Source organism: Aethalodelphis obliquidens, unplaced genomic scaffold (genome assembly GCF_003676395.1).
Source record: "Aethalodelphis obliquidens isolate GAN/ISIS:26980383/991018 unplaced genomic scaffold, ASM367639v1 scaffold46, whole genome shotgun sequence".
NCBI lineage: Eukaryota > Metazoa > Chordata > Mammalia > Artiodactyla > Delphinidae > Aethalodelphis > Aethalodelphis obliquidens.
In genome coordinates, this window is record NW_020837990.1 from 3,003,606 (window position 1) to 3,031,030 (window position 27,425).

Here is a 27,425-nt window from a genome sequence, read left to right on the forward strand (position 1 = left end):
GATTTAATTTGATCTCTTCAGTCTGTTCATCATTATGTGTAAAACAGTAATACTGGTACCAGGAAACCAGCAGCTACCTGGGCAGTGGACTGTACAAAACAGAGGCATTCAGTCGTTGGAGAAAATTCCGAAGAAAGAGTCACTATATAGTTGTAATGATGGCTACCGACCTGGGGCAGCATGGCTGTTCTTTGCTGTTGTTGATGTCTCATTGTTTTGATTTCTTCTTCTTTTCCTTTTCTGTTTCCTTAACTCCAGAGGGGTTTAAAGTTGAGAAAAGTCCTAGAAAGCAATCTAATTCAGTTCTGTCGCTTCTCCAATGAGAAAACTGAGACCTAAGGAAGTTACATGACTTGCCCAGATACTTAAAAACAATTATCTGTTCTCTTTTCTTCATCCCTATGTCTTCTTTACTCTCTTACATGCCCACTCCTACCCTACCTCAGAGCTCTATGGGCAGAGAAATAATGGAAAGAACATGTAATCTGGTAACAAAGGACTTGAGTTCAACTGATGTACCTCTGTCACTCAACTTCTCAGGACCTCAGGGTGTCAATGAAAGAGGAATAAACGTCCACACCTCCCAGTATTTTTGAAGGGAAATAACTTATGCAAAAGCACTTTAAAATCTGCAGAGGAACGTGACATGTAAGACGTTGCCTGACCAAAACCCACCATGGAATGGAGATCAGCCAAATGGGTCAAAGGTTGAAAGTCAGGCAAGGAACAAATTGTGAGCCGTTGGCAATAAGAGCCACAGCAGCCCAGTGCTCTCCACTCATACCTGAAACTAAAGAAAGATCAGGGATTAGAAGCCTGAAAATATTTGCAGATGTTTGGCATGGCTGTGGTTAGCCTTTTGACTTTTGGAACAAGTAACGTCTAGTGATATTTGTTCCACTTGTTTTTCTTTTAACTAAGTTGTCAGCGTATTGTTTGCAAACTTTTTAAATTCTAAAGATTTTGCAGAACGCTATCTAATCACTTATCTGAAAAAAGGCAAACATGGCCTTATGGACTTGCCCTGTAATTATACTTTAAAGTGAAATACACAGAGCCTTAACCTATATTCTGTTGGCGAGGTATCCACATCCTTTATTAAACTGTTTATAGAAATATGTGCCATTGGCACTTTCACAAGTAGAGGCATAAATGGAATAACATATAAGCAGATCATACTAGAAGCAGCCCTGGGCTAGGAGACACAATTATTGCTTCTTGCAGCTATGTGACTTGGAGCAAGTTACTTTACCTCTCTGAGTTTCCAAGAGGTAAATGGGGATGCAAAGTGGGGATAATGACCCCAGCAGTAAACGCGATTATATCATCCAGGTCTCAGCTCAAATGTTCCCTGATCAGAGGAGCAATAGTGGATGCTCAGATAACCCCCCTCTTTCAGGACTGATGCATCATCTCCCTAACTGCTGAGAGAGTTGGCCACTGACCACTCACAGCTGGGCCCCTTCATAGATAAACCTCAGCAGTCCACCTCATCCAAGATCTCACTCTCCCCCATCCAAGGCAGCCCATCCCAATAAGATGGTCTTATCCCATCCCATCCCATCCGCCCATGGCCAATAAGAAGGTCTCAAGTCCATCCGTCCCCCAACTCAGAATACCCTGCAGGGCTATCCCAGTTCCAAAGTGCCCTGTGGCTTTGGAGGTTGAGGCTTTGCTGTGACTACATAACAGCCCAACTTTTTTCTCTTCCCAATCCTGCTTCCTATACTCCCCCATGGATACTGATCCCAAAAGAGCTCCACAGTAAACTCTCTGTATGCTCATCACCACCTGAGTTGTCTTCCCAAAAAACCTGACCTGCAACACGGGCCCTTCCTGGCCACATCTCCTCTGGTCACTCTCTATCTCATCGCTCTTGTCACTATCTGAAAAAATACCATTTATTTATTTGCATGTTGATTGTCTGCCTCCCCACTGCTACAATATATGTTCCATGAGGGCAGGACCTCTTTGTGTGTCTTGCCCACTATTCTATCCCTAGGGCCTAGCACATAGGAGGCACTCACTAAATACTTGTTGAATAAAAGAATATCAGATATTAAGAGCTTCCAGTATGGTAAATACAATGAGCTGTACAAATGTTAGTTTATATATTTTTAAGAACTCAGTTTGTGCTTCAGAAAGGATAAATTAAAGATAGTTGATAAATATGCTGTAGGACTCACCCAGTGAATCACTTATCAACAAATTAATGGATCTTGCCCCAGTTGACATGTCTGTTTGCAAACTAATGGCATACTTATTCAACTGTCTCCGTTATGCGCCCTCAATATATCCAAACAGTATGTTTAAACATGAAAAGAAGCAACTTAAAAAAAAACTGGACACAATTACAGTGCATTTGTAGGCACCAGCAAATATCATTTGTATAAACTAACAGCTCATAACTAAGGAAACAGCCATCAATAAAATGAACAGATTACTAGTTCAAAAATGAAAAGTTTTGTTATAGGCAAAAGCGATTCATGTGTTGATACTTGTAAGGCTCTGGATCATAAAGGCTTCAAGTCAGGAGATCTGGGCTCTTGCCTAAGCTCTGCCTCTAACTAATCAAGTGACCTGGGTCAAGTCACTGCATCTTACTTACTGGTCCTGAGTGTTCTTGTGGAATGAGAAAGATGCTTTTCTCATCCCTCTAACTTTGAAATTCTACGTGCTTATATTAGCTGACTGATGTATATCAATGATACACTGATGTCAAAGAAGACAACATAGACTATACTATCAACTATATTTAGGATAAAACTAGGAAGTCTCATAGCCTATAGGATATTTGTGGTAAAAAGTAGATAACCTATGTTGGGCTGTCTGAGTTCAAGGTCATACTTAAACTGACTTTCCATGAGACTGGGTTAATAATTTCATGAGACTTAAAGGCAATAAGCTGGAGGCCACTGGAGGATAGAATGTGTGTGACCACCTTTGATTTAGAGCATGAGATCTACTTTTCTGGGCTTGGGGAAGCAGTGTTTTTAACAATATTTCCTCCAAAAATCTTTTGAGAAAGGCAATGGTCCCCTTGTCTCAAGTGTGTGAACTAAGTGAGGAGGTATAAGACTCCACCTGCTATTGCTTTTTATTTTTGAGCCCTGGCTCAGAAAACTGCAACTTCACAGCTCTCTCTCCCTTCCTACCCCATCCTCTCACTGTGGTACCCTTCAAGGTGCCATCCTCTACCCTCTCCCCTGCATAATCATCTCAGATGATGATATCATCCACTTACATAGTTTATGTGCAAATGGCTCCCATGACAGTATCTCTAGTCACAACATCTCAATTTATAAAACTCCTAATTGCCTGCTGGATAGTGTCACCAGCTACCTCAATATCCCAAACTCATATCTAAATAGAACTTAACTTTTTCTTTATCATCGTGTTTACCTTACACAGTTCTTGTTTCTCACTTTCATCCTTGAACTTGTGGTAGCACTCATTCAAGTTCTTGCTTCCTGAATCTAAATATTCACTAAATCCTTCCCTTTTTCCTTCTCACTAACTTCTGCATATGACTCATTTCCACTGCTTCAACACTAATAGAGGTCTTGAAGAGGACTAATAGTCAGTAGCACTTATGTTACTATTCTAAAAGTTGAAATAGGCAGTCGCATGAAAAGAAGTATAGACCTAACTCACTTATAAACATAGATAAGGCAATATTAAACTATTAGCAAAGAAAATCGAGCAATGAATCAAAAGGACTTTGTGACAAATTGGGTTTATGCCAGGAATTCATATATGGCTTAACATTAGAAATTTGATTAATATAAATTTTACACTAACAGACTAAAAGAGAAAAATAATATGCTAATACCCATAGACCCACAGGAAAAATATTAAAACTTGATAAAATTCAACACTCATTTGTAATTTAAAGAGGAAAATCTTAGCAAACTAAGAAGAGAACTTTTTACATCTACCAAAAACTTCCCTCAAACATCATTTTTAACAATGAAATGTTAAAAGTTTCATAGGAAAGATGCTGAAATTCCCACTATTGACACTTATAAATTTATAATAGAGGTTCTAAGCAGGACAGTAAGAAAAGCCAAAGAAATAGCAGGTATAAGAACTGAGAGGGAAAACAAAACTGCTCATACTTAGAGTTGATGATTTCCTACATGGAACAATAAAACAAATGAATCTACAGAAAAAAACAGTAGATTTAATAAAAGCATTCAATAAGATTGTTGGATATAGTATAAATATACAAAAATTAATTGCATTCCCTTATAAATTAAACAAAAATAATAATAAATGTAATTTTACAAGACCCAATATAAAGTACCAAATAATCTCACAGAAAATGTACAAAATCTTTAAGGATAAAATGATAAAATATTATGGAAAAAATATTTAAAAGATCTAAACAAATAGAAAGATGTACCAAGTTCATGGATAAGACTACTCAATAACTTAAACGTGTCTATTATTCCCAAATTAATCTATACATTCAAAAAATTCTAATCAAAGTCCTGACAGAATGTCCATGGAACTTGAGAAGCCAGATTCTACAACTGTATGAAAGAGCAAAGGGCCAAGAAAAGCCTAAGACACTTTTGAAAAAGACTTGCCCAGATTTCAAGACTAGCATTGTGGGATTGGAAAAGAGATGGACAAATTGAAAAAAATAAAATAAAAACAGGTTTTAGTGTTCAAAAACAGATTTGTGTATATGAAGAAACTTCATGTATAATAGAGAAAACAATGCCAATCAGCGGGGAGAGGATAGGCTATTCAATAAATGGTGCTAGAATAACTATGATCTGTATGAAAAAAAAAAAAAAGAATTTCTACCCTGTTCCACACCCATTAAGTCATTTAAAATGAAAACAAAAATATAAACTAATTAACCATTTTGGAAGAGTTGTAGAATATATTCATGACTTTGTGATGGGGAAGAATTCCTTAAATACTTGAAGTATAAAATCCATGAAAGAAAAGATTGATTAATCTGATTATATTACAATTAAAGTATTCTGTGCTTCGAAAGACATAATTGGAGGGATTTGGGGTTATGGCAGGATGAAGAAGTAGTTCTTCAAAAATAAGTATAACTCTGGACAAAATTCTCAAAATCAATCACTTCAAGGCAGATAATGAATTGGAAAGCATTTATTCTTGAAATCTGCCAGACCTTTGGGTGTGAACAGCAGGGATGTGTGGTCTTCTCACTTGGAGCTGCTCCTATTTCTTACCAACCCAGCTTAGTTGGTAAGAATTTTAGTTTTTCCTGGGCTGGGCTAGCTGCAAAACCAGCAGCTTTGCTGCTAGAGGGAGGCAGCTGAATTCTGAGGGAAAAAATGGGGAAAACCCACAGCAGCTTGCTTGTCCAAGATTGCAACCTTAGTTGTGGTGAGGGATAATAGACCAGTCACAAACTTAATGGAGAGATCCGGAAATCAGAAAGCCATGGAAGAGCTGAAATGAACTTCCCACACATACCTGAGTGACTGCAAGACTATGACAAGTTAGCAAGGGAGGCCCAAGAAAGTCTGGAGATAAATGCCAAGGGAAACCTGAGAACTGGTCACAAGTGTAAGTGATTTCTCAATTCACACACATATCAAATAGCACAGGGTAAAAGCCTTTCCCAATCAAGCATAATCCCTGGCCGCCTATGGGCTGGCCACTAAGCTATGCAGACATAGGGGGGACCTCTAGGAAGTCCGAATAAAATTAAGAATAAAAAATTTTAGCAGATACCTTAATGACTATACATCTTAGGGGAAACAGTTTCTCCACATCCCCACCAACACTTGGCATTGTTAATCTTCTTGATTATAGCCATTCTAGTGGGTATTAGTGTGATGTCATTGTGCTTTTAATTTACATTTCCTTATTGACTAATGATGCTGGGCATCCTTTCATGTTTTAATTAGTCATTTACATGTCTTCCTTAGTGTGGTGTCTATTCAACTCATTTGCCCGTTTAAAAAATACATACACTGCTGGCGAGGATGAAAAACAGTCTGAACATTTTGTAAAATAGTTTGTCAGTTTCTTAAAAAGTTAAACATAGAATTAACATACAAGTCAGCAATTCCACTCTGAATATCTACCCAAAAGACATCAAAATATATATTGACCCAAAAATCTGTACACAGATTTTCATAACATTATTCATAATGAAAGCTGGGAACAATACAAATGATGGGCGGATAAACAAAATGTGGTATATCCATAAAATGGAATATTATCCAGCAATAAAAAAAAAACTACTGTTACATGCAACATCATGGGTGAACTTCTAAAACAGTATACTAGATGAAAAAAGCCAGACACAAAAAAAGCATATATCATATACTTCCATTTATATGACATCTTTAGAAAAAGCTAAACTAGTGACTCAATGCAAATCAGTGGTTGCCTGGAGCTGGGACTGGGAGGCAACGCTGACTGAAAATGGGCAAAAGGTAACTCTTGGGGGTGATGAAAATGCCTTAAAATTGGATTGTAGCAATAGTTGTCTAATCGTAAATTTACTAAAACACATCAATCTGTACATTTATGATGAGCAAATTTTGTGGTATACAAATTATACTTCAATAGAGCTTGGGATTTTTTTAGGCCATCATTGAAAAAGTAAGAAGTCCAGTTACAGATTGGGAGAAGACATTTGAAATTTATATAATCATAGAAGGATTAGAATTAAGAATATATGTGTTTGTGAGTAAGTATATATGTGAGTATATATAGACCCACAGACATAGAAAACGAACTTATGGTTACCAAAGGGGAAAGGGAAGGCAAGAGTGATAAATTAGGAGTTTGGGATTAACACATACACACTACTATATATAAAATAGATAAACAACAAGGACCTACTGTATAGTATAGGGAACTCTACTCAATATTCTGTAATGACCTATAAAGGAAAAGAATCTGAAAAATAATATATATATAATAGAGAGAGAGATAAAGATAAATAGATATAGATATATGACTGAATCACTGTGCCTTACACCTGAAACTAATACAACATTGTAAATCAACTACACTTCAATAAAAAAAATTCAAATTAAGAAAGTTGAAGATTAAGAAAAGAACATATATGTTTGTGAGTATATATGCGTGGGTATATATGTGTGGTATATGTATGCATATTTCATGATATATGTACATATATATGAATTCTTACAAATCAACTAGAAATAGAAAACACAATTTTGCAACAGAGGACGTGGAAAAAATATCAACAGGTAGTCCACAAAGAAAACCTGAATAAGCAATAATAAACATCTAAAAGACAATCAGTGTCATTGTAATCAAGAAAACATAAACTTAAAACTGCAATGAAGTACCAAACGGTGCCAGAAGAAGAATTTTTAATTTTGATCACTGCAAATGTTGGCAAGAATATGGAGTAACAAGAATTCTTAAACACTGCCGGAGAGACTATAAATAAGTAGTCACTATGCAGAGCAATTTGGAATGTCTCATGATGTTGAAGATGTACACTCTTCATGACCCAGCTGCTCCATTTCTACACACACACACACACCATGAAATTTTCACACATATTCCATAAGAAAACATAAATAAGAACACTCATAATAATAGCTGTTTTTGGTGTCAGAGACCTGGATTAAATCTTACCTAAACCATTCATTCTCTGAGTAGCCTCAGGCAAAAAGGTCTTTAAATCTCTCTTAGCTTTAATTTTTCCATTATTAAAATGCAGGCAACCGTACCTGCCCACCAGAAATATTGTGCAGATTAAAAGAAAAAAAAAAGGTTTATGAAGAATGTAGCACATTTGACACTTACTAAAACTTGAAGAACATTAGTTCCCATTTCTCCGTGTACTAAATGGATGTTTATATCCTAAATTGACTGGAGGGAATTCCTTGATTTTAAGAGAGGCAGGATCCTACAGTGAAGGCAAGTGTGCTGTTTCAAAATGTTTAAACTCCATTTCCTCTCTTTAGTGCCTTCCAAAAAGTACACCATGCCACACGTCCCAAAGGAAAAGAATGTCATGGAAAGAGGGAGGCAGGGACACCGAAACAGTTACAAGCTTAGGAAACCATTGATTACAGCCTTTCCACCACCTGGATCTCAGTATGAGTTAAATATAATTATGCTTGGCTTAAAGTAGTGTTTGTGTCATATTCAAACGGGTCCACGTAGCTTCAAAGGGTAAATGTGCTTACGTATGTTCAGTGGGATACACTGATGCCTGGTCCTTAAAAACTTGTAAGACCATCTCAGTTTATGTTGCTGGAAAAGACCACTTGTTATGAGGGTCAGAGTAAATATCTTGGCCCTTTTTTAATTTTACAAGGAAGCTCATGGCAAAAGAGGTTAAAATGTGGTTAATTTATGAGTATGATGGAACATCCCCCTATTACAATGGATGTCCGCCTGGAAATCTGGTTGGTCTGGGTAAGCCCTAATTAAAAAAGAATTGTCTAAATGGACTTTCTAGACTCACGTCAGAACTGGGATCTACACAGAGCCAGCAGGAACTCTGAGTGGAGTAGAAAGCCTGGATGGGAAGGGGAGAATCTCAGCTCTAATCCTGGCTTGGTTGCTAGCTTGCCGTGCTACCTGTGAAGCTGCCCCTTCACAGCTTTAGAGGTCTACACAGACTCAATGATCTGCCTGCTCAAGATCTAGGATTCTGAGGCTCATCACTTCTTTCTCAAACCCTGGTTATAGAATTGATCTTCTTCTAGGTCTATTAACACACCTTGAGAACAGAGAGACCTATACTGGACATAGAAGAAAGGACTGGGCAAAAATGAAGTATGGGAGACAGAGAATGAAAAGAGGAATTAGAAGGTGCACACAAATTAGAAATGCATAAAAATAGAAATGCATTTTTAAATGACACTGAATTGGAGTAGATACATTAAATCAAAATAATGCTTTCACACGGTCATGGAGACATGAATGGACCTAGAGATTGTCATACTGAGCGAAGGAAGTCAGACGGAGAAAGACAAATATCATATGATATCGCTTATATGTGAAATCGAAAAAAAATGGTGCAAATGAACCTATTTACAAAACAGAAATAGAGTCAGATGTATTAAACAAACTTACGGTTACCAAGGGGGAAAGGGTGGGGGGAGGGATAAATTGGGAGAGTGGGATTGACATATACACACTACTATATATAAAACAGATAACTAATAAGAACCTGCTGTATAGCACAGGGAACTCTACTCAATACACTTTAATGAACTTTATGGGAATAGAATCTAAAAAAGAGTGGATATATGTATAACTGATTCACTTTGTTATACAGCAGAAACTAACACAACATTGTAAATCAACAATACTCCAATAAAAATTAATTAAAAAATATTCATGGAGTTATAAGGTTCGATACCTACGCTATAGTCAACTCTTGGACTAAGTAGCTGTGTGACTTTGAATCAGTCAGTTCCCTTCTTAGTCTCCATTTGCCCTCCTATAAACCAAGGTGTTTGGGCCAGATGGTTTCCGAGCAAAATAATTTGATGAATTAAAGTAAGGGTGAATAGTACGTAACGTATGTATAAACCTTGATGGATCTGAGAGGAAGAAAGCCATGGTTACAAGTGGGCAGGGGGTCCATCCTACAGCCTCCCTGTTCTCCAGAAACCATGCCCTCCCTATCAGACTTCCCAGACTGTGCTGGCATCGCCAAAAGGCTGCTGGGAATTTCTCTGCAGAGCCCTGTTCCTAAATGAACTCCCAGGAGATTGGGGGATGGAGGAGGGTGCCAGTTTAAAACAGGTCTGATATGATCCAGGACCTGATAGGGTTTCAGCTGCCTGCTTCTCTGGCAATTTGCAGAGAAATTAAAGAGATTCTTGTGGAGGTTAAATGGCTCAAGTCCTAGGGAGGGGACGCTGTTGCTCAGAAAGAAACACAAAGACGAGATTCATCTTGCTCAAGAATTATAAATAGAACAGTCAGATTAGATTCAGCAGAGGAATGGGGGCACCAAGAAGGAGCCAAGTTCTCTCCAAATAAAGAGGCAAGGCTCCAAAGACTCGCAAAGCAGGCTTTCAAAAGGGAAAAAAAGAAAAGATGGGAAGGAAGAAAACTTCAAAAAAAAAAAAAAAATGGGCCTTTTCTTTTAACCCGCAACTTCTTCCAGGCAAGAAGACAAAATCATCAGTTCCTGAAAGAGAGATTGAAAGTCAATTATCACCCCATAAGGAGTCGTTCACTGTAAAAGGAATGAAAATAGTTTACTGCTCTATGGAAAATGCAAGCTGCTTCCAAACTTTAGGTTAAAAACTTGGCAAAGGGTGCTTGGCCTCCCTGTATATCTGTCTTGGAGATGTTTATCCAGCGGATGGAGATACTGAGATGGGTCTGGTCTTCAGGTTGGTTTTTTGTTCTGCGTAAGGTTTCCATCAGATACAGTCTGCAAACTGGTGCAAGCCAGGAGGCTGCTGGAGGGAGGCCCTGATTTAACTGCAGCAGGCCCTGCCTACACCAGGACTCTGCTTTGTAAGAATAGAGCAGTAGTGCAGAGACCAAGCAGGAAGCAGCGCAGGGAGCTGGTGGAGCGCATACTTGCTCCCAACTCAAAAGACCTTCTTTCCAGGTCTGCTTCTAGCGTTCAATGCCATATGGTCTTAGACAAGTCACCCGACCTCTTGGAGCTACAGATTCCCCATCTGTTCATCAGTGAGGCTGGCTTCCACCTACATCTCGAAGTTGTTTGAAGGAAGTAATGTAAAATACAAGTTCTGTAGAAATGCCATCAGTAGTCTACATGAAAACAGATCCCTTCAAAGGGGACCCTAAGTGCTTCCTACAAAACCACAGGTAATATGGGCTGCTCAATCACGTTATAAATTTCCTGTTCTCCACCGGATGTAACCTAAATACTTCCAGTCTCTCCTCTTCTAAAAGGAAGTATATAGAGGCAATGAAACACAGAGATTAAGAGCATGGGTTTTGCATTAAGACAAACTAGAGTTCGAATCCCTCTTGTCTCACTCATTAGGTACATAACATTGGAAAATTTTTCTTAAACTATCTGTATCTCAGTTTACTTCACTGGAAAATGGGAATAATGCTGGCCTCCCAGGTTTGCTGTGAGGATTCATAAAAAGCAAGAATGTGTGCAAACCACATAGCCTGTGCTCAAGAAAGTATGGTATGGTTTTTGATCATCGCCCAATATCATAGTCACCAATTTTACTGTCTTTGGATTAAATCAGGCAAGTACTCCTTGATTTACTCATATACCTCCAACTGCAATTTAAGTCTTATTTTGTTAAAAATATGTGTTTTATTCTTATTATAAAAATAATACATGAATATACTTCCATTTCCAGGAGGATGGAATAGGCATACATTTCCCTATTCCTCCACTAAGTACAACTGAAAAGTGTGGGATATTATATATAAAACAAAGGTATAGACTCTGAAAGGTGGAGAGAAGATGGAAGAGTGTCCAGTGACCTCAGGACCTAAAAAACAATGCAGCGCTGAGTTCCTAAGTTTTCTTTTTGCTTCATATACCCCAGACTTGGAGCTGAAGAAGCCAGAGACTCAGAAATGGCAACAGGCACATTTTTTACTACCTGATACCTTCACTAGTGAATTCTACCAACCATTTAAAGAACACCAATCCTTCTCAAGCTTTTCCAAAAACTTGAAAAGGAGGGAACATTTCCTAACCCATTCTATGAAGGCAATGTTAGCATTGCCCTGATAACAGAGCCAGACGAAGACACTACAAAATTATAAACTAATATCCCTTTTGAACATTAATGCAAAATCCTCAACAAAATACTAGCAAACTGAATTCAGCAGCATACTAAAAGGATTATATACTATGGCCAAGTTGGATTTATTTCTGGAATACGAGGACAGTTCAACATACAAAAACCAATGTAAAGCACCACATTAATGGAGTGAAGGAAAAGAAATATGTGATCATCTCAATTGATGCAGAAAAAGCATCTGACAAAATTCAATACACTTTCACGATAAAAACACTCAACAATTAAGGAGTAGAAGGAAACTACCTCAACATACTAAAAGCTACATATGAAAAACCCACCATGAGTATCATACTCAATGATGAAAGACTGAAAGGTTTTCTTCTAAGATCAGGAATAAGACAAGAATGCCCACTTTACCACTTCTATTCAACATAGTACTGGAAGTTCCAGCCAGAGCAATTAGGCAGAAAAAGAAATTAAAGACATCCAAATTGGAAAGAAAAAAAGTAAAGTTATCTCCATTCACAGATGTTATTTTATACATATAAAATCCTAAACATTCCACACCAAAATGAAACTGTTAGAATTAATAAATTAATTCAGCAAAGTAGTAGGATACAAAATCAACATGCAAAAATCACTTGCATTTCTATACATGAACAATGAACAATCTGAAAAGGAAGTTAAGACAACAATTATATTTACTATAGCATCAAAAAGAATAAAATGTTTAGGAATTACCTAAGGATGTAAAAGACTTATACAATGAAAACTACAAAACATTGCCTAAAGAAATTAAAGAAGAGATAAATAAATGCAAAGATGTTCCATGTGCATGGGTTGGAAGACAATATTTTTAAGATGTCAATATTACCCAAAGCAGTCTACAAATTCAATGCAATCTCTCTCAAAATCCCAACAATGTTTTTTGCAGAAATACAAAAACCCATCCTAAAATTCACATGAAATCTTAAGGGACTCCAAATAGTCAACAACCTTGAAAAAGAACAACAAAGTTGGAAGACTCACATTTCCTGATTTCAAAACTTACTACATACAAATTTGACCACTTAGATGAAATGAATCAATTCGTTGAGAAACAGAGACAACCACGATTCATCTAATGTGAAAGAGATAATTTGCATATCCCTATAATATTAAGGAAGTTGAATTTATAACCAAGAACCCTCCCCCCAAATAAGTCTCTGGGCCCACATAGTTTCACTAAAGAATTCTACCAAACAGTTAAAGAAGAATTAACATCAATTCTACACAACCTCTTCCAGAAAATGTAAGAGGAGAGGACACTTCACAATTTATTCTGTGAAACTAATATTACCCTGATCCCAAACTCAGCCAAAGACAGTACAAAAAAGATATGAACACAAAAATTCTTAACAAAAAGTTATTAAATATAATTCAGAAATTACAAAAAGAATTAAACACCATGGCTAAATGGAATTTGTTCCAGATATGCAAGGCTGGTTCAATTTCCAAATTATCAATCCATGTTATTCATCATATTAATGGGGAAAAGCAGTAAAATCACATGATAATATCAATCAATGCATAAAAAGCATTTGATAAAAATTCAATATCCATTTATAATTTTTTTTAAACTCTAGGAAGAAAATAGGGTTAGGGGAACTTCAGAAACTTGATAAAGACCATCTACAACAAACCTATAACTAACATTACATTTAATAGTGAAAGACAGTGCTTTTCTTCTAAGATCAGGAATAAAGTAAGGGTATCTACTCTCCAGTCTTAATCAATATAGTGCTGTAAGTTCTAAATAATACAATAGGCAAGAAAAGGAAATAAAAGACATACAATTGGAAAGGAAAAAGTAAAATTGTCCGTATTTGTAGGTAGCACGCTTGTCTGTATAGGAAATTTCAAGAGATCTACTGAAGGAACTCCTAGAATAAGTGAGTTCAGCAACATTGCAGAATACAAAATAAACATAAATTTACACACATATATAACATATATAAATTTATTTTTATATTTCTATACACTAGCAATGAACACTTGGGCACCAAAATTACAGTACCATTTCAATCACTCAGAAAAATTAAATACTTGTGTATAAATTTAACAAAACATGTTCAGAACTTGTATGCTAACAATGATGGAAGACATCAAATAAAATCTAAATAAGTGAAATAATATATTGTATTCATGGATTGGAGGACTTAACATAGTAAAAGATATCATTTCTTCCCAAATTTATACACAGGTTCAGTGCAGTTCCTATCAAAACTATAGAAAACTTTTTTTTATAGATATAGACAAGATTATTCTAAAATTTATGTGGAAAGGCAAACTAAAATAGGTAAAACCATTGTGAAAAATGGGACTGAAGTAAAAGAAACACAGTCTATCTGATTTCAGAACTTTCTATATAGCCACAGTAACCAAAACTGTGTGGTACTGGCAGAGGAATGGACACATAGATCAATGGAATAGACTTACACGAGCATGCCCAGCTGATTTTTGACAAAGGCGCAAAAGCAATTCAGTGGTGGAAAGACTGGTTTTTCAATAAACAGTGCTGAAACAATTAGACATCTATAGGCAAGAAAGAGAAGGAGAAGAAGGAGAGAAGAAGAGGAGGAGGAGGTAAAGAAGGAGAGCCTTGACCTAAGTCTCACTCCTTAAACAAAAATGAAGTCAAAATGGATCAAACATAAAAAACAAAACTATAATTTTTTTTAAAAATAGGAGAAAGTCTTTGGGACCCAGGGCTAGGAAAATAGATCCCAAACTTGACACCAAAAGCACAATCTGTGAAAGGCAAAATTGATAAATTCATAAATATTTACTGAAGCTTTATTAATAATAGTGTAAAACTGGAAACAACCCAGATATCCTTCAACAGTAAATGGTTACACAACTTGTGGTACATCCATACTATGGAATACTACTCAACAATTTAAAAAAGAATGAATTACTGATACACACAAAAACATGAATCTCCAGAGCATTACCTATTGTAGGATTCTATGTATATAAATTCTGAATATGAGAAAATTACAGAAATGGAGAACAGATCAGTGGTTACCAGAGGTTAAGGAGGGGAGGATAGTGAGTATGGATATAAAAGGGCAGCATGAGAGATTCTTGGGGTGATGGAATCTTGGCTGTATCAACATTAGTATCCTGGTCATGATATTGCACTATAGCTTTGTGAGATGTTACCTTTGGGGGAAAATGGACCAAGGGTACATGGGATCACTCTGTATTATTTCTTGCAACTGCATGTGCATGTACAATTATCTCAAAATTAAAAGTTTGATTTTTTCAAAGTAATAGTAATTTTAGAAAATCTGGACTACACAGACACACACAGAAAAATAACAAAAATCATGTATATCGTCCCCACTAAGAGATAACCACTTTTTAATCCTTAAACATATCTAACCAAAGTTTTAAAAATCTTTCTAAGCATGAATAATTTCAAAGAAAGGTAACTCTTATTCAGTGGAAGGATCCCATGCCCCACCTCCTCAGCATGAAAATTATTTTACTTCAGAAACTCCTTCTTCTCCTACAACAGCCTGTATTAGTCAGGGTCCTCCAGAGAAACAGAACTAGTAGGTAGATAGATACAGGTGACCCTTGAATAACACGGTTGCACAACCAAGGATACAGAGGGCCAGCTGCAAAGTTATAGGCAGATTTTCCGTGCCCCTAACCCCTACGTTGTTCAAGGGTCAACTGTATGTATAAAATAAGGCAATTCAAAAGGCAGCGTTTCCAAACCCAAGAATAGCCAGTGTTTTGGTCTGAGCTCAAGTCCAAAGGCAGGAAAAGACCAATGCCCCAGCTCCAGGCAGTCGGGCAGAAGGAGTTCCCTCTCTTACTTGCGGGAGGGTCAGCCCTTTTGTTCTATTCAGGCCTTCAACTGTTTGGATGAGGCCCACCATATTAGGAAGAGCAATTTGATTTACTTAGTCTAGTGATTCAAATGTTAATCTCATCCAGAAACACCCTCACAGACACACCCAGAATAACGTGTGACCTGGCCCAGTCAAGCTGACACATAAAATGGCCTGATGCTACTCTCTGTCCCACCAGTGAACTGCCAACCCTGCTCTCCCAACTCTAGCTAATTTCCTGAGATCATAGCAGTGGTGCTGTAGACCTTGGCTGTGGTATTTTTCAGCCAAATATCTGACATCTGGAATGCATCTCGAGAGAGAGTTACTAAGTGGTGGTACCAGGGAGGGTAAAATACCCCACAGCGAATGGGCTATTAGTTTTGTGATGTATGAGTTGAGTGAGGTGGAACAGCAGGAAAGTTCCACCTGCTGGTGGGGGCGTGCACGTGTGCACACACACACACACACACACACTCTCACCGAAAGGGACCTTGTGGGCTGTTATGATAGTTGTTTACTCACTTGTTTGGCAGTGAACAAGTCGGTCTGGGTGGCGCAGACCAATATTGAGACATTTTAGACAGGTCTATTCTGCAGAAAAGTACTGCCCTTCCTGCTGCCACTCTGTGCCTCAACTTCTCCAACTTTAAAATGGGCATCTTCGATTTGTCTTTGGTTCATGGAGGTATTAAGAAGTATAGTGATGCCTCTACAGCCCTTCAACTCCTTACAAAAAACCTGCATAAATAAATCAAAGGCTACTGTGTAAGAAACAATTTCTAGTTCATTTACCATCCAGATCCTTATGAGACTCTGTAAATATCTAATAAAAGTAGACAAATGGCTGGCAACATGAGGATTCAGCTCGCAACAGAGTTCTAAAAGAAAAGAGCTCATAGAAAACTAAGACTCAGATGGAACACCTGATAAAGGCATTCTATTTTGGCCATACATTTCCACTGCTCTAGAGAACAACTTCCCAAAGGCATATTTTTCATCACACATGCAACTACGCTATGGCCCAGCAATTCTACTCCTGGAATTCACCCAAAATAAAAAACAACATGTGTCCACAAAAAGACTTACACAAATATATTAATAGCAGCCTTACGCATAGTAGCCAAAATCTAGAAACAACCTAAATGTCAGTTAACAGGTGAATGGATAAACAGATTGTGGTATATTCATACAACAGCAGAGTTCTTAGGAATATAACAGAACTACACAATAATACAACACAGCACACAATAAAAAGGATTACATGAACTACTAATAGAGGTAACACAAGAATGGATCCTGAAAGCATTACGCGGGGCCCAAGAAACCAGACACAAAAGAGTATATACTGCATAATTCCATTTATACAAAGTTGGGAACAGGCAAAACTAATCTATTGTGAGAGAAATCAGAACAGGAGTGTGTCTGGCAGGGGGAATGGAGTTAGAGATAGTGGGAAAGTAAATAACCGGAAAGAGAAGTGAAGGCATTTTCTGAGATAATGGAGATGTTTTCTATCTTGTTTGGGGGCGGTGGTTTCACAGGTGTACAGAATGACTGAACTCATCAGACTGAACACTTCAGATCTGTTCATACTATTGTATGTAAATTATGTCTTAATAAATAAATAGGTTTTAAAAAATTGTTGGACCCACCCATATCCAGGGGCAGGGAAACTTTATCCCCACCAAATAAATTATGAATGGGCAGTGGGAAACAAAATACAGTTCTGTTTTGATCACATCCTTTGATTGTGCTTGTTGAAGATATCAGTTAAGCACACTACTTATTTTGTCCAAGAAAGGCGGAAAGGAAGGAAGAAAGGAGATGTCTGACACCCTCCCTGACTTTTCCTGTTTAATATACTTACTTCCGTCCCCCTCAACTCCATTGTTGTAGCCATTGAACATTTCCACCCCTTCCTCCATCCCAGGTGCCTGATGCTCTCATGGGTGGCCCTGGGGTGGTTGGCTGAGTGGGGAGAAAGGCCTAGAACAGCTGGATGATGACACACAAGACAGTATGTAATTAAGGGTTGATTTACATGGTACCTGTAAGTGTCAAAATTAGAGACAAATCTCTCCAAGGGGAGCTGGGGAAAGTTTCACTGAGGCAATGCGGTGAGTGTACTTTTAAAAACTGGGAGAATTGTAATCAGTGGAGACACAAAGGAACGCAATTTCATAAGGGGGATCATAACCAAAGGTGCAGAATCAGAAAAGCACCAAGCATGTTGGGGAAATAAAACGGATGAATGATAACTACTATTTGTTGAATATCTTTGCTTTGCCACCAATAGATGTAAGCGTTTATTTCCTTCTGTAAACTTTAGGACAGCTCCTCATTACACAGATAAGAGGAGGACAGAGGGGAACCAGGGAACTTCCTCAACAAATGCAGAGTTGGACTTTGACTCCTGGTTCATAGCTCATATACGCGCAAACTACACCTAAACACCATTGCCCAGGTCCATGGAGATGAGGCTGCAACAGGGGTCTTCAGGCCTTTGTAGTAAAAGGAAGGATATCAATTAACTAGTTAATTAAAACAGTGCTAAGAGGTTGTTTAGAAATATTTAGGTGCTATAGATTGAAAACTTGGGGGACCAGAACACAGAAGACCTTGAGTAACAAGTTTAGGAGCATCCGTTTTATTACAGGTACAGAGAAATCATTTCAGTTCTTCAAGCAAAACCATGAGAATGTGGAAGAAGATGGTTCTGGCTGCGATGAACAGGTCGAGCTAGGCAGGACCAACAGCAGGAAACACAGGTAAGAGGATATCAGAATACTGTGCTAGTTCAAACAAAGGACCATTCCAAGGTCTATATTAAGGGACGGTAATGAGAAGGGGAAAAAAAAGTATTCAAGTGGCATCATAAAAGAAATATGGTCAAGGCCTGGTGTCTAATAGGATGAAGGGCTGAGCAAAACGAGCTAGGAAAAGAGAAGAGGGTTCTAGGGGTCAAGCCTTGGTCCTAGGAGAATGTCATTTCTGTTACGGAAGTCAGGAAGGAGAGCTGAAAGGAGGGGAGAGTGATCAGCTCATCAGGAAATTTAGGGTTTGGGATCTGGTGGGACCCACAGACAAAGTGAGATTTGCCTGTCAGTGGTAGACGAAGGGGGATTGAGATCAGAAAACCAAGCCTTGGGCATTAGAGCCACCTGGTTAAGTGCTTGGACTCAAGTCAGACAGAGCAGACCAGGATTTGACACCTACTAGCTCTCTTAGCCTCAGTTCTTCCTATGACAATGAAATAATTAATGTACCTGTTTCACAGGGTTGATGGGAGGATTAAAATGCATAAAAAGGGGACTTCCCTGGTGGTGCAGTGGTTGGGAATCCGCCTGCCAAGGCAGGGGACATGGGTTCAATCCCTGAGCCGGGAAGATCCCACATGCCATGGAGCAACTAAGCCCACGTGTCACAACTACTAAGCCTGCACTCTAGAGCCTACGAGCCACAACTACTGAGCCCATGTGCTGCAACTACTGAAGCCTGCGTGCCTAGAGCCCGTGCTCTGCAACAAGAGAAGCCACCCAATGAGAAGCCCGCACACCTCAACGAAGAGTAACCCCTGCTCGCCGCAACTAGAGAAAGCCTGCGTGCAGCAACAAAGACCCAATGCAGCCAAAAAAAAGCACAGTAAGTACTCCATAAATGTCAGCTCTGGTTATGGAGGCACGCATATATTTGGGGAGAAAGAAGACGAAGGGAGGCCTGGAAGACCCAGAGGAGGAAGAATCAGAGAAATTTGGAAAAGACTTAGCGCCATGTGACATATGCCCAGAGGGTCTTAAGGAGAGATTAATAAACAAAGGAGGATGGGGACAGAATGGACTACTGACAGTGACAATCAGGAGACTAAAGGAAGCAAAAATCAGGCTTCAGGGGGTTCGAGGGACACTGGATAATGTCCCAGTGGAGACAAATCAGAAGAGTAGTAAAAGGAAAGAGAGACCTAGAAAAGATACTAGAAAAAGAGCAAACTCAAGTGAAGATTTATTTTCAATATCAAGAAGGTTGGACTATGAATGAAAGCAGAAGTAAACCAAGTAAATTCCAGTGAAAAAAGAAATATAAAATATACTTAGGAGAGGGACTTCCCTGGTGGTCCAGTGGCTAAGACTCAGCACTCCCAATGCAGAGGGCCCAGGTTTGATCCGTGGTCAGGGAACTAGATCCCACACGCCACAACTAAAAGATCCCACACACCGCAACTAAAGAGCTTGCATGTGGCAACAAAGATCCTGCATGTTACAACTAAGACCTGGTGCAGGCAAATAACTAATATAAATAAATACATTTATATATATATATATATATATATATATATATATATATATATACCACATACTTAGGAGAAAAATGATAATGAAGGGACAAAACTCCAGATGGAAGCAGAGTGTAAGGCAGTCAAGAAGAGACATGGGTGAATTAGCCTGGGAGATAAAGAGGGAAATCTCTTATCTGCAGAGGATGTAGAAGGGACAAAGAGAGAATGAGGTGTAAGAAGGAAAAAAGACTTTGGTGCTCTGGGGTTCTGCGTATGGGGGAAGAAGATTTGACCCCAAGGTTAAACCGCACCAGTCCTTTGGATTCCCCTGTGAGAAGCAAAGCTAGTGGCTTCAGGCCACACGGAAGGAAGCCAACCACACTCCTCATTCCCACTGGACCCCAACTTGAATATATACGCATGGTCTTACTGTCTAAGGGAGAACATATTTGTTCCATACCAGTATATGGAATCCACACAGGCTGTTCTAGGAGCTTCTCTCCATTGTCACCTCTCCAAAGTATTGTTCCAGATGCCTAACAACAAGGATTGCCGAGTAGTCCCAGAACACCACAGTAGAAGTTGAAAAGTGGAGATCGTAGACTTGGTGAGGGACCTGCCTCCACTGAGCTCCCTCTGGATCAATGATTTCTGTGGAAATTGTAAATGCCCCCATTCTCTGATGTACGTGGCTTTGAAGCCTTAGTCTCACAGGGGCCTAATTCAACATTTGGTAATCCATTGGAGTATGTGGTACTTGGCATTTTCATGGCTTCATTATTTAAAGGGCAATTCATTATGTGCAATGGAAACAAATAAAACTCTATTTCTGACATTTCTAAATCTGAACCCTGAACTCTCAATAAACCTTCCAGTTTCAAAATAATTATTTAAGCAAAGCCCTGGTGTATTCACTCTAAACCATTGAGCAGTGCTCTTAATGGTTGGTGATGCAATCTCCAATGCAGAGACTTGAGTATTGGAACTTCCCTGAAGAATATTAAATAGTCCCCTTCTCTGCAACCCATTAAAGGCAATCTTGTCCTCACAGGCCTCAATCAAATTTGCACAGCAATTAGTCCTGCACAGGGTCTGATACATTTCTTAATTATAAAACAACTTTGTACCCTATTGGCCCTTTCAGATGGGTTAAGAGAACATTAATTACCTCCTCCTGAGACATCAAAGAGGTTTTTTTTTTTAATTCCCACCTTAGGGATGAATAAAGCAAGATGTAGAGAGGAGCTAACATCCATTGAGCACCTACTACGTGTTAGGCTTTATTTGGGGTGATTTACACACATGTGAATAAGCCCACGGGTAAACTATTAACCCTGTTTTGCCAATGAGAAAACACATTTAGAAAAGTTAGATTACCTGTCGTGGTCACACGGCTAGTAAGTCTGCCGGCCTGAAAGTCCAGTTTGGGATCATGGTGCCTCTGGAGGGTGATTCCCCTGATCTTTTCTTTCTTTTTTTAAATTATTACCCATCAGGCACTTTTGAGAACCTTCTGTATACCAGACCGTGTGCTAGGTACAGCGAAAAATAAATTGACTGGGTCCCGGGGCAGACAAGAAACAAACAACTGCTCTACGGTGCTTACGTGATCAAACCAGCCAGAGAGCTGGGGGCGGACAGAGCAGGGAGCCACGAGCTCAGCCTGGTGGGTGCAGCCCGGAGAGTTCACACACTCCAAGGTCGGGAGGGACCCAAATCCCCTGGAAATGGCCGCCTCTCCCTTTCATCCCAGTCTTAGGCATCACACAGGGAAGGAAGTTGAAACATAAAAAGAACCAGCCCCGCCAGCAAAAGCACCTAGGCATTCTCAGGCCACTGGCCTTGGTATCAGAACATGCCAACCGCTTTCTTCTCCTCCTCTGACTCAGGCAACCAACCCAGCCCCATGCCCTCCGCAGCCTCCCTCCCCCACCTCCAGCCGATCCAGATTTTTTTCATCATAATCTTCCTAAATGGCACATTTCATAAGACCTTCAGGAAAAAGTCAGGAAATGAGGTTTAGAGGAAGACGGAGGAGAGTAGGGGGCCTGGAGGGCGGAGGGCAGAGGGAAGCAAACTCCAGGAGAGCAAGTCTTCCATTATCACGACCTGTTAGGCGACGTCCTCCCCCTCGCCCTGAGGCACCCTCTTGCTGGATGCGCGCCGTCCACGGGGCTAATGAGCAGAGCGCAGGAGATAACTAATCCTAATGCAATTACCGCTCGCCAGTACACTGATAGGTTTGAGGTGCTCCCCGCGTGCCCCACAGCCGGAGACAGGCTCGTGCAGATGTGCCTGAACCTCCCGTCCGAGACGCTTTGACAGCTGTATACAGTCGCGGGCCCCCTCCCCCTGACAGCATCCCGGGAGAGTGATCTTTTCCCAGCGAGTCCCCAAGCAGCCTGTCGGAGGTGAAATGAAATCTTAGCAGCTTGGGGGAAGCCCGGGTCGGGCCGTGCACAATCGCTGCTATTTCCAGGGCGGTGATGGAAAGAGCCAGAGACGCAGGCCTCTGCTCTCCGCCGCTCCTCCACCCGCGCCGCTTCCTAAGAGCTCACGGGGAGTTTCAACTGCAGTGAAAAATTATAGCGCGCGGGCCGGGCCCTCTCCTGGCCGAGTTCCCGCTCCCGTGATAGGGGGATGGTTTGCAGCACACATGTTCCTTTGTTTGGCCCGACCACGTGCTCTGTTTGCACAGCAGCATGTGGTACCACTGGAGGAAATCGAACCAACACTGAAAGTTCAAGGAACAGCCAAGCTCTGCTGGGAAGCGGCTGGGCTGGGGCCGGGGTGAAATGATGGCGCAGGAGACGGGCCTACTCCATCCCCCTCCCGGGAGAAGCACCGGGTGGAGGCTGCGGAGGGGGGGCGGGGGGCGGGTAAAGGCTCTTCTGGAAAAAAGGGACTGCAGGTTTAAGTGGACTCTGACGATGATAATAATCTCTTGTATTTGAAAGAGCTTTATAGTTGATAAAGCTTTCTGGGAACTTTTATCTCATTTAATCCTTACAAAAACATATGATGCTAAAGTGCCTCTCCTAATTGGGGTAAAGAGGGAGAGGGGAAGGGCTGGTGCCCCTGAACCCCTGACCGAGTGGTCTGACCTTCCACGAGGCCCAGCAGGGCAGCTCCAAACATGGCTGATGGCAAAGTGCATGAAACAGAAACCGTCTCTCTGGCTGGCTGGCTGTCTCTCTCTCTCTTTCTCCATCCCTCTCACGCCCTCTCTCTATCCCATTTTTTAAAATTACAGAATACTACACACTTGTGGTTTTTAAAAAACGCCAAACAACACAGAAACGTATGAAACATACATGTAGGATGCAGAGAATGTTTTCCAAAATCCAGCTTTCCAAATAGAGACATGGTTAAGAATTTCAGTCATTTCCTTATTTTTTCATGCCTACCTGAACATATTTATACAATTTATAAATACTTGCATCTTTATTTTTTTAAGGGGGGAATCTTAATACACATACCACTCGATTAAATCTGTTCAACTTAACAATATATCAAAGGATATCTTTACAAAACAGAATATACAAATCTACACCATTGTTCTTTGTAACAGCTGCATACTATTTCTTTGTATGAGTGTACGTTATTTAATTGCAAAACCAGATGGTTTCCAGTTTTTGTTTATTAAAACAATGCCAAAATAAACATAAGCTATATGAATATACATCATATATTCATATACGAATATATTGTATATTCTTATATAAATATATACTGTACATTGTGAAAGTATTATTTCAGGATGAATTCCTAAAATTGCTAATTCAAAGCAGTGTTGGGTCAAAGGTAAAGCACATTTTCAATTTCAATAGACATGGCCAAACAGTTCAACAAAAATGTTACGCTAATTTACAACACACGTAAAAAAGTTAACTGTTAGTGTAGAACATTAATGTATAAAAGTTAACTGTTTCCACACACACCTGACCTGGGTATTTGTAAATCTTTGTAATTCTTGCTAATTCAACAGGATGAAAATCTCATGGTTTTAAGAGTAAGGTTGAGCATATTATGATATTTTTACTGACCATTTCTTATTTTGCTTTTATAAGTTGTGTTTTCTTGCCCATTTTTCTATTGGTTTCCCAATCTTCTCTTACTGATTTGAAGAAATTCCTTTGAGTAATTGATAAAAGATTTTTCTCAGTTTGTTTTCTACCTGTTAGTCCTGTAGTACAAAGTGCTAAATACTAATGGAGCTAAATCTGTCAATCTTTAGCATTTCTTGGTTTCTTGTCATGCTTAGAAAAAGTTTTTCAAACTTCCAGAAATATTCTGCTATATTTTCTTCTAACACTTTCATGATTATTTATTATTATTATTAAGTAGATTTTTATTGAGCAGGTATCATGCCAGACACTATTTTAGAAGCTAGATATGTAGACACAGTTCCTGAATTCATGGAGCTTATTTTCTAGGGTGAGAGACAGACAATAAACAAACAAATGAATGAATAAGTAATTACAATTCAAAATACTCTGAAGAATTAATGGAAAATAACAGAGAAAACCTAGTTAGGAAGAGTGATTACAGAAGGTAAGATTTAAACTAAGCTCTGAGGGATGAGAAATAGACAGTCATGGAGGTAAAAAACATTCCAGGCAGAATGAACAGTATATTCAAAGGCCCTGAGGCTGAGAGTAATTTGGAGTATTTGAGAAACTTAGAGGAGATCAGTGTGACTGGAATATGGCGAGGAATGCAGTGAATCAGAAAATAAGGAGCCTTATAGACCAGGATGAGGGAGAACTTAGTAGGTGCCTCACAGACACAGTGAGGTATCGATTTGACCCTAAATGCATTGTGACACCACTGAATGTTTAAGGTAAAAAAATTAATGATCTAATTTCTGTTTTTATGTTTGGAGTCATTTAAAAGAATGATCTGGCTTCCTCGAGAATAATGTAAAGAGGGTCATAGGGGGAGAATACGAGGAAGGATTCTGGGAAACAGTATGGTAGCTTGCTGGATAGCGGTCATGGGAGACAGAGAGAAGGGAAGTTCAAGATTCATTTGGGAGGACATTGACATGATTTGCTGATGGAGTGGCTGTGGGTGATGAGGGAGAAGGAGGAATCCACATGACGTCTAGGCTCTAGTTTGAGTAACTGGGTGGATTATGGTATCATTTCCTGAGAAGTGTAGACTAGAGAGGATGTGAGGGAAAGGAGAGTCTAGGAATCCTGTTCAACCTACTGAGTTTGAGATAATCATGAGATATCCAAGTAGGTAGTTGGCAGCGCAAAACTGGAGCTCGGGGAGAAGATTAGGCAGGAGGTAAAAATTTGGGAATGGCTGGCCATTAGCTATTTAAATCCAGGAAACGAGTATACAGAGAAGAGCAGGGGGCCTGGCTACAAGCCATATTTCCATATAAAAACTTCCATATTTGGAGTTGAAAAGAGGAGAAGTCAGCAAAGGAGACTGAGAAGCAGTCAAGGACATAAGGCAGAAAACTAGGAGAGATTGATATCTTGGAGACTGAGAGGGGGAAGAGTAAACAGCATCAAATGCTGAGGAGAGATGCCATAATATATGAAAACCAAAAAGACTCCATTAGAGTTGACAACAAAGAGTTTACTGATGATATGGACCGGAACAGTTTTAGTAGAAGGGGGAAATAGAAGCTATAATTTGAGAACCATGGCAACCTCCTGAAAGAAAACTTGAAATTTAATAGGGAGTTCTGTAGATACAATGCCTTGATCTGGTGTTTTCAAGCTTTGTTGTGCGTTAGACCCACCTAGTTAAAAATACAGCTGCCTGAGCCCCAACCTCAAAGAGTCTGACTCAGTAGTTCCAGGATCAATATTTTATATAAATTCTTTAGGCGATTCTGATACATAGTAAAGTTTGAGAATCAGTGCCTCACCCACGGAGAGATTTCTTGGAATGGAAATTTAGATTCTATGTTTGAAAGAGGAAAGATGTGAGGAGGCCTTTCCATGCCTTTCAAATCCTGTCACATAAGCAGCTGCCTGGTCTTTATGAATAGCAGCTGTACAGAAAAATACCCCCCTTGGCCTTACACGCAAGTGTTTTTAACCTGAGCATAAATTGGATTCGCTGAATTTAAGCTGAACTCCCTAATTTCCCTGCCTGTTTGGATATAACCACAGGTAGGCTCAAATAACATTTCACAGGTGAAATTCATTTTTTTTCCCCAGAAAAGGTCTCCTGAGAATTCAAAAATGCCTCTTTTCCATTGTTCTTCTAATTGACTAGATGGTCTAAGACTGAGACCATGTCCTTAAGAGCAAAACAACTCCTGGGTTGGGAATTAAGAGGCAACTCCCTTTTATTTGATAACCACGCTCTAGGCAAACACTTTTACATACATTATCTCAGTGAATCCTCACATGACCCTTTTGAGGCAATGAGTTTTATTTCTATTTTATGGATGAGAAACCGTGACTGGAATACGTCGTGGTGAAATAAGTTATTACAGATGTCTCAAAAATAGCATTCCTTGGCTATGCATAGATTTGACTGTATTATCCCAATTATAGAAAGAAAAATGGCTGGTTCATTGCCCAAATGGCTCTGACATTTGCTTTGTCTTACCCTCCTGGCCTTGCTGTGTAGATCAGGTTGTTAACAGCCCAGGCTCCACTACCAGCTGGATATTTATTCTTTCCCAGCTTGGACGTGGAGCGCAATGTAGTGGGATGTGTATGCGTGAGCTCTGGGGTTCAAATTCTGGCCCTGCCCCTTAGTAACTCTGTTGCCTTGGACAAGTTATTTAGCCTTTCTAGGCTTCATTTTCCTCATATGTAAATCAAGGAGCTCTCAAACATAGGGTGTGTTTACATGGTATATGTTACAAACATGGTATATGTTACAAACACAGTATGCTCAATACACAATAACTGTTATTACTTTTACCAAACCCCATTACGCCCCTCATTCAAAGCTCAATTCCACCCCAAATCTCCTGTAGGATATATTTCTAAAATCCTGTTTTGAGAGGTACTACTAGTTCTTATTTTTCTTTAACCCCTGAAGGGGTTATTTCAACCACATCTGCCCCTCTCCTGAGTTCTACATAGCCACCACCCCTTCATAAGATCTTCTTTTGGATCCTGAGAGAGATGCTGTACTCAGATTCATACCCTATTTCTTTCTAAATCCATCATTAACATGGTCACAGTTACCCAGGAAAATTGAGGAAAGTGAAGAGCTTTGCCAAAATTAACAACTTCATAATGAATACATAGTCAAGTCTCTAGTATCTACAAATACAATATTTTCAAACAAAATGAGAAGACACAGGAATTTGTTTCAAATGAAAGAACAAGAAAACAAAACCCTGAAAAAACAGCTAATGAAACAGAGATAAATAGTTTACCAGATAAAGAGGTCAAAGCATTTGTAATAAGAATGCTAAAGAAACAGACTCACAGATACGAAGAACAAGCTAGTGGTTACCAGTGGGAAGAAGGAAGAGGGGAGGGGCAAGATAGGCAAAGGGGATTAAAAGGTACAAACTACTATGTATAAAATAAATGAACTACAAGAATATATTATACAACACAGAGAATATAG